Below are 7,323 nucleotides of genomic sequence, written 5' to 3'. Positions count from 1 at the left end.
GAGGTGGGCTAAGAAGAGCGTGAGTGCATCTAGGATGACCATACGGTCCGTATCTACCAAAACTCGGGAGCAGGGCTGGCCAGTGGTGGGCTGGGTTTAATAGGGTCAAGGCAGCCCTATTCCGGAACAAGGTATGGCTTGAGGTGCTGTATCCTGATCGTCTGTGAGTCATGTATAAGGGGCAGGAGCATGGCTTTGACACACTGAAGGTAGCAAGCAACTTCTTAAGAGACCATGGGTTGGAAGATGTTTGAGAACATTGGGTTTAGGTTGGGTTCGCCTGCGCAACAGACTGGAGGTGTTGTACTCGGGGGTGGGGAGTGGGAGACTGTATGCTTTTGCGCAAGATTGTTATGTTTGGTTTTGTTTATACTATCCACGCTGTATAGTTAATTGTGTAAAAGTAGAGTTTTATATCTTTTTTGCCGCCTTGCGTTCAGGGTAGTAGTGTTTCTAATATAAAAATGTTTGGGACTTGGTGGTAACGCGAGAGAGAGGGGTGGTGAGGGAAGGGTGGGGGGAGTGGGGGTCTTGGTGTGGCATAGGGGTTGGGTGGGGCGGGGGGTGGAAGGGTGCTTTGGTACAGAGTTGGTCTTTTGCCACAGGTAGGGGTCATCCTGGTATCAGGTAGGTTAGGTAACGGAAGTGAAGTGGGGGTTAGAGCCGTGAAGAGGGAGGGAAGGGGGTTGGGTTTTCGGGTGGTGCTGGTCTTTTGGTTGTGGCCTGGAGTATGGATAGTGAGCTTGGGGAGGTGGGACATTTTGTGTTTGGGATGGGGGAGAGGTGTGAGTTGCTGACGTTGAAGGTGTAGTTGTGGAGCAGTTGGCTGGAGGGAAGGCGGCAGCCACCTTGAGGGGACCCAGAGGTGGGTGGGACATGGGCCTGGAGGAGTCCATTGAAATGTGGAAATGGCTGATCAGGGTGGTGGGGGGGGGGCTTGGAACCCTCCGACCAGACTGGTCTCTTGGAATGGTAGGGACTGAATGGGTTGATCAAGAGCTCCTGTGTTGTCATCCACTTAAAGAATTTGAAGGCAGATGTTTGTACAAGAGATGCATCTGAGGGTTGTGAATCAGGCGAGGTTGAGGAAAGGTTGGGTAGGGCAGGTGTCTCATTCAGGGATAGATTTGAAGGCGAGGGGGGTTGCGGTGCTGATTACTTTTGGCTCGCAACATAGTGGGCAATCCAGGGAGTAGGTATGTAATGGTGATTGGGGGTCTGGAGTGTGCGCCTGTAGTGTTGGTGAACATCTATGCCCCCAACTGGATGATGTAGATTTTGTGAAGAGGGTGCTGCCGAAGGTTCCGGAATATGACGTGCATCGGTTGATTATGGGAAGCTTTTAATACTATTCTTAATCCTAGGTTGGATCGGTCATGCCCCAAGTCTTTGAAGGTGTCGGCGATGGCTAGAGAATTGTTGGGGTTTATGGAGCTTATGAAAGGTGTGGACCTGTGAGGTTTGGTAGGCCAGGTATGAAGGAATTTTCATTCTTTTCTCATGTTCATTGAATGTATTCCCAGATTGACTTTTGTCATGGACAAGCCATTATTGGCGCGGGTGATTGGGATGAACTACTTGACAATCGAGGTGTCGGATCATGCACCGCATCTTGTGCACCTGTATGTAGAGAATGAGGGTTACCAGCGACCGCAGTGGAGGCTGAACACGGGGTTGTTCGCTGATAAGGAGATTTTTTAAAAGATAGGGGTGGCAATACGCATTTACGTTGAGCTCAATGAAAGTGAGGAGGTCTCTGCCTCAGTGCTGTGGGAGATGCTGAAGGTGGTAATTAGGGGGAGTTTATTTTGATCCAGGTGTATAGGGATAAGGTGGAACAGTTGGAAAGGCAGAGATCGTTCGAGGCCTGGTGGTGGATTGGAGGTACTCAGCAGCCTCTGAGGAGGTGTTGTTGAAGGAGAGGAAGAAGCTTCAGATGGAGTTCGAACTTATGTCTATGGGGAAGGCGGTGGGGCAGTTCCTTTGGGGGCACTGTACAAATATGGTAGAAGGCCAGTCGGTTGCTTGCACAACAGTTTCAGCAGCAGGTGGCAGCAAAGGAGATTGGGTGGATGAAGGGTTCAATTGTCAAGTAGTTCGTCCCAATCTCCCCCGCCAATAATGTCTTGTCCATGACAAAAGTCAATCTGGGAATATATCCGTTGAATGTGAGAAAAGAATGAAAATTCCTTCATCCCTGGCCTACCAAACCTCACAGGTCCACACCTTCCATCTGCTCCATAAACCCAACAATTCTCTAGCCATCGCATTGGAGCATGACCAATCCAACCTAGGATCAAGAATAGTATTAAAAGCTTCCCATAATCAACCGATGAAGGGTTCAGGTGGGGAGGGGGTCGCTGAGAGACTCGGGCATAAGGCGGTTCGGGTGGGGAGGGGGTCACTGAGAGACTCAGGCATGAGGCTGTTCGGGTGGGGAGGGGGTCGCTGAGAGACTCAGGCATGAGGCGGTTCGGGTGGGGAGGGGGTCGCTGAGAGACTCGGGCATGAGGCAGTTTTTGGATGGCTTGGGCTTTCTGGTGGTGGAGGAGAGGAAGGGGTCTGGTGCCCTGATTGGACTGGGGGAAGTGATAGGGTGCATGAGTTCGATGCAATCTGGGAAGGCCCAGGTCCGGTCAGGTTCCCAAGGGAATCCTGTAAACAATTTGTTACACAATTGGGTCTCTTTTAGTGGATATGTTTAACGAGTCGGTTGGAAAAAGGGAGCTTCCCCTCACATTGACACGAGCATCAATTTCACTTATTTTGAAGGATAAGGACCCAGACGAGTGTGGATCGCGTTGTCCAATATCATTGAATATAGATGCAAAGCTGTTAGCTAAGTTGCTGCCGATGTGCATGGAGAGTTGTGGGCCGGTGGTGATGAACGAGGACCAAGTGGGGGCTTTGTGAAGGGCCAGCAGTTTTCTGCTAACATTACGAGGCTGTTAATTGTGATTATGATGCCCTCAGGCGTCAGGAAACGAAGATGATAGTATCTGTGGATGCGGAGAAGGCGTTTGACCGGGTTGAGTGGTATTATTTGTTCGGATGTTTTGGTTTTGGGCAGGGATTTGTGGATTGGATTAGGTTGTTGTACAGGGCTCCCATAGCAAGTGTTCGTACAAATAATATTAGCTCAGGATATTTCCGTCTGCACCAGGGAACAAGGTAGGGGTGTCCGTTGTTTCCGTTGCTTTTTCATGGCGATCAAGCCTTTGGCGATGGCGCCGAGGGCTTCTGGGGTGTGGAGGGATATTGAAAGGAGGGGTGGAGCACCAGGCCTCCCTGTATGCAAACGACCTGTTGTTATACGTCACAAATTGATGGACAGTATTGATTGGCTTATGGGATATTGGCGGAGTTTGGGTCATTTTAAGGGTATAAGCACAACGTAGGAAAGAGCGAGATGTTCCCGGTCAATGCTCAGATGCAGGGGAGGGGTTTGGAGAAGTAGCTATTTCGGCTGGTCAAGTCGGATTTTCGATATTTGGGTATACGGGTCATGCATAATTGGGCCCAATTGCATCAGTTGAATTTGGCCAACTTGGTGGTGGGGGTGAAGGAGGAATTTAAGAGGCGGGATATTCTTCCGCTTTTGCTGGGAAGGTCCAGACAGTAAAGATGATGGTTTTGTTGATGTTTTTCTTCATTTTTCAGAATCTCCTAATTCTTGTGTCTAAATCTTTATTTAGAAGGATGAATAGGATGATTTGGGGGTTTATATGGGTGGGTAAGGTATCCTGGATTAGGAGGGTGTTTTTGGAGAAGGACAGGCGGAAAGGGGGGGGGGGGGGGGGTGGCACTGCTAAGATTACTGAATTATTACTGGGCTGTAGGCTGTGGAGGAGAAGTTGGTGTGGGAGTGGATGGAGGAGACCTTGTGTCGAGGGACGTGATTGAGGGCACTGTACTATCGCCTCTTTCTTTCTCGCTGACTAGGTACTCCATGAGCCCGGTGGTGGTTTCATTGTTCAGAATGTGGAATCAGTGCAGGCAACATTTTAAAATGGAGGGTATGTCACTGTGGGCACCAATTGTGCCACTCATGTTTATCCCAGCAAGGTTAGATTCCACGTTCAGGGTGTGGGCGCGGGTGGGGATAGTGTTTTAGGGACTTGTTCGTGGGACGTAGGTTTGCGGAGTTGGGAGATTTGGAGTAAGAGTTCCAGTTTGAGGCACTATCAATTATGATGAGACGATAGCAGAGTGTAATCGAGGCTTTATTAAGCAGAGATGTATAGCCTCCTGCAGCTGCTGCCGAAATGGCTGAAGCTCGGTGAGCACACACATTTATACTCCGCCTACTGGGCGAAGCCAGCAGGCAGGAATCTACCCTGCACCTGTAGTACAGGAGCCTTACCGTATTACATCTCATGTATGTGATATGTACAAACAGTGGTGACTACCACATTCACCCCCTGTTAAAAAAGAGTCCAGCGGGGGTGGTGGAAAAACTAGTTACATGTATGTGAGCATTTTAAAGTGTACATTTTGGGGAAAGTTCACAAATTCAGCCAGTCGGGTGCCTTGATCCTCCGTTGTGAGCGCCGCAGTCCCGGTGGCGATGCAGATGCCGGCTCGGTCGCCGGTGACTCCGGGAGCTTTTAGACCTCATCTTCATCCCCAGGTGGGACCAAGGGGAGGACGGATCATCCTGGAGCGGGGGCTGTGGTGAGGTGCGCTTGGGGGAAGGAAGGATAGTGCCCGGGCAGATGGGGGGCGGGGGTGGGGAACCAGCTGGTGCCAGGTCCCTGAGGGAGACTGTGTCTTGGTGGCCGAAGGGGTACGCTACATAAGCGTACTGCGGGTTTGCATGGAGTAGCTGTACCCACTCGACCAACGGGTCCACCTTGTGGAGCCGCACGTGCTTGCGGAGGAGAACGGGTCCTGGAGCTGTCAGCCACGTTGGGAGCAAAACCCCGGAGGTGGACTTCCTGGGGAAGGCAAGGAGACGTTCATGGGGGGTTGCATTAGTTGCAGTGCAAAGTAGCGATCGGATGGAGTGAAGGACGTCAGGGAGGACCTCCTGCCAGTGGGAGACTGGGAGACTTTTGGACCGTAGGGCCAGCTGGACGGCCTTCCAGATTGTCCCGTTCGCCCTCTTCACCTGCCTGTTTCTCCGGGGGTTGTAGCTGGTCGTCCTGCTCAAGGCAATGCCCTTGCTGAGCAGGTACTGATGCAGCTCATCACTGATAAAGAAGGATCCCCGGTCGCTGTTGATGTTGGCGGGGAAACCGAACAGGGCGAAGATGGTTTTGAGTGCTTTGATGACGGTGGCAGACGTCATATCGGGAATGGGACAGCGAAGAGGAATCTGGAATATTCGTCGACCACGTTACGGAAGTGCGTGTTTCGGTCGGTGGAGGGGAGGTGCCCTTTGAAATCCACGCTGAGGCGTTCAAAGGGGCGGTAGGCCTTCACTAGGAGCGCTCGGTCTGGCCGGTAGAAGTGTGGTTTGCACTCCGAGCAGACCTGGCGGTCTCTGGTGATAGCCCTGACCTCCTCAATGGAGTAGGGCAGATTGCGGGCCTTTATGAAGTGAAAGAACCGGGTGACCCGTGTAGGGTCCGGAGTAGGTCCACTTGTGCGCTGGCGCATGTACCTCGGGATAGGGCATCGGGGGGCTCGTTGAGCTTACCGGGGCGATACAAAATCTCGTAGTTAAAGGTGGAGAGCTCGATCCTCCACCTCAAGATTTTATCATTTTTGATCTTGCCCCACTGTGTGTTATTGAACATGAAGGCAACCGACCGTCGGTCAGTGAAGAAAGTGAATCTCATACCGGCTAGGTGATGCCTCCAATGCCGCACAGCTTCTACGGTGGCTTGGGCCTCCTTCTCGACGGAGGAGTGCCAAATTTCGGAGGCATGGAGGGTGCGTGAAAAGAATGCCACGGGCCTGCCTGCCTGGTTGAGGGTGGCGGCCAGAGCGACGTCTGATGCATTGCTTTCAACTTGGAAGGGGAGGATCCAGGAGTGCAGTTGGGGAGAGAGGCTGACGTATTGGCCTTTGACTTCCTGATAGCCCAAAGGATGATCTTGTTAATGGGACCATCTCTATGGTAATGTGAAACAGATGGTCCATGTATCTATCCAGGTTAGCTATCTACTAGACCCCCAACTCCATCCTATCAAGGAATTGAACAGACAGTTTAAGGTGTAACCGTTTATAGAATCTGACATTCCTAATACCGCTATATGAGACTTGGAGACCAATAGTCTACCTACAATCATCACAAATGCCCTTGCCTCTTGCACATTCTATCCAGTAAGTCGACTTGGACACTAATATCCCCATAGCAACAAAGCCACACAACCTCTTCATTCCTCATTTTTCCTTGAAATAAAGAGACAATCCCAAAATATAACTTTAAATTTGTAACGACCACCATCGTCAAAATGTTCCCCTTTTCTCCATTGATTCATAATTGCCCTGGTGGAGTCTGTACATTCTCCCCATGTCTGTGTGAGTTTCCTCCGGGTGCTCCGGTTTCCTCCCACAAGTCCCGAAAGTCGTGTTTATTAGGCGAATTGGACATTCTGAATTCTTCCTCAGTGTATTTGAATAGGTGTCGGTGTGGCAACTAGGGGATTTTCACAGTAACTTCACTGCGGTGTTAATGTAAGCCTACTTGTGACAATAATAAAGTTAATTATTATTATTACCATTTGTTAGGTAATTCTTGATAACAACATTCATGTGGCTAGAATATTTCCTTTATGACAGGCATCAGAGATAATTCCTGTTGCCACCTGATATCTGGTATTAGTACATCCAGCAAGCTTCAGGGATAGAGGAGGAACTCGCCAAACTTTCCTTCCCACTGGACCAATTTTAGTTCCCCCACTGTCGCCCTACCTAAAATAAGCAAACCCAGTACTAATTGCTGGTCCGACCTTTGAGATTTGTACGACTTAACAATTGTCTGGGTAAAAGAGCTGAGCCACCACGGAAGCAATAAAGTTATTGAGAATGTTGTCCAATTTATATGGTTTTATGGTACTTTATTTGTGGAATCTGCGTGCACATTGTCGAGAATCCTGAATGTTGAACATTATTTTGGATGTTGGTGAGTATATGTTATTTGCTCACACGTATTGGTTGCTTTGTGCTCCTCCTTGTAGAAAGAATAAAACAAGCATAAATTGTAGTTTTCAGCTGAGGACAGTGCTTGTGGATCTAAAGTAGTGTTGCCTTGGTTACTGACGTCATGGTTGCATGACAATGCAGTTCAGATAGAATTTATGCAAAAGGTGGCCTAGCCGATTTATTTCTGAGCAAAACACTGCATAATATAAAGATTTATACTGCACTTTGTGT

The sequence above is a fragment of the Scyliorhinus canicula genome, chromosome 12 (genome assembly GCF_902713615.1).
Source record: "Scyliorhinus canicula chromosome 12, sScyCan1.1, whole genome shotgun sequence".
NCBI lineage: Eukaryota > Metazoa > Chordata > Chondrichthyes > Carcharhiniformes > Scyliorhinidae > Scyliorhinus > Scyliorhinus canicula.
This window is presented reverse-complemented; position numbering follows the sequence as displayed.